We start from the raw sequence: 2181 nt of genomic DNA on the forward strand, positions 1-2181 counted from the left end.
CCAACAGTTTTTAGCAAACATATATTTTAGACGATTTAACTCGTAAACGCTATTTCATTGAGTACTAATTTGTTAAACTTCGAAACAAGATATGTTAGAGTCTTGTCTTTCTAGACGATCTTATCTTAACATTTATAACCTCATTTTTTTTATATCTATTTGTCTCTTTACTTTATTTATTCACGTGTTTTTGATCTTATTTTAATTATTTTTATTTATTTTAACAGGTGAAGTGTTTTATAATCTCATTTTTTTTATTTTTTATTTACATATTTATTTTATTGGTGAGGGGTGTATAACCTTATTTTTAGTTATACTTATTTTGTTTAGTGAAGTTTTTCTAATCTAATTCTTATTTTTATTTCAATTTATTTATTTAATAAGGTGTTCATAACCTTATTTCGTTTTAATTTTACATCTGAAGTATTTGAACACAAAATGAACTATGTTATCAACAAATGAATAAAAAGGAGAATTAGTATATTGGCAGGAATAGTGGGAAACCTTCGAAATATATGTGAGGATTTTTAAGCCTATTTCTTATAGTCGCCCTTCACAAGGATAAGACACAAAAACGTCGCATACTATGTTCATGATGATAATAATTTTAACTCGAAAAGAAGATTTTTAGTTTTAGTTTGAAGAATAAGAAGAACATAGTTTAAAAGTTATAAGACTCTTAAGTAAAAAGGGTAACTCAAAGTAAAGGCTACTAGACAGATATTAGAAGGTATAATACCCAGATGTATTATTTTTGGAAAATAGATATTGATTAGTTGCTTTGAAATTGAAGTGTGTTGTGTGATTGAGAAATACATAGAATTATTGTATTGATATATGTTGGATGAATTGTATGAATATGAATAATTCTAAAGAGAAATGCCCATTTTGTATAGTGTAATGTATACATTGGTGTAAGGATTCTAATGTGAAGTCCTTCAAACTCTACTAAATTCCCATATTCATTTAATGAAGGTTATTTATGCGTGAGAGTCGAAAGAGGTTTCTAATCTATAGAATCGATACAAAATAATACTATGACTTAAAGGATGAAATGGAACTAAATCTGTCATGGTGATTTTGTGATAAAGATGATGATTTTGGGACCAGGATTGTGGTGTTAAGATAAAGAAAATGTTGTTGTTTATGATTGAATTTACTACAAAGACAATTTTATAATAAGTGCAAGACTTTATAAGAACATCGACATAATATGTCTTCGAAATTAGAGTCTTATATGTTTATTTGTTTTTAATGTTTTTGATGAGTTGAATGATTAATATCTGATTGCAACTTTATTGATATGATATGAAATGCAAGATCATTTTTTTATAACTAAGTTTACATTTGTATTTTGTGGTTAAGGTTTTCACTTCTGATTATCGTACAAGTATATTTATATGTACGAGAATAGATATTTTACAGATAGTAGAAAGGATCGACAATGAGTTTGTGATATTTTATATAGGAATAGACGGATATGTATACATTTATATGTTCATGTATTTGACAATGTCTCCTCGTTAATAAAAAATGTTTGTATTTAAATAAAATATTTAAAATTTTTGAAAATTTATAAATATGTTCTAATATATTTACACTTTTGTAGTGAATATTATTATTTAATAATGATCTCGTTGTGTTAATACAGTAATAGATTCTAATATCTTAAAACTAAAATATTATAAGTAAAATTAATAACAAATTGTGATTTTCATTGAATTTGTCCATAAAAAATCTGTTTTTTATTTCGTACTTTATTTTTAAAAAAATATTTTCATAAAAAAACACAAATTTATCGTACAATATACTAAATAAAAATGCATTTTCAATTTGTTAGAATACATCTCAACGTGACAAAAAATCACATTTCTACAAAAACACATTTCTTCTATATAAAGAAAAGAGAAAATATAGATTAGAGTAAACATTAATTTGCAATATTTGTTGTAAAATTAAAATTATAAAAGAGTAAGAAAAGGTTACGAGAACAACATCTTTAAACATGTTTATAAAGGACCACTGAGTTGAATTCTATTAACTTTGATCCCAATTTTATCTATTGCACACAAATATGGATTCTTTTTGTTTCGGATGAAGGATTCAAGACCGAACACAAGTCGAACTGTCTTGACGAAACGCTTTAGATAATCTCACTCTTACACCTGAACGGTTGTGACC

Source organism: Vigna radiata, chromosome 1 (assembly GCF_000741045.1).
Source record: "Vigna radiata var. radiata cultivar VC1973A chromosome 1, Vradiata_ver6, whole genome shotgun sequence".
Lineage (NCBI taxonomy): Eukaryota > Viridiplantae > Streptophyta > Magnoliopsida > Fabales > Fabaceae > Vigna > Vigna radiata.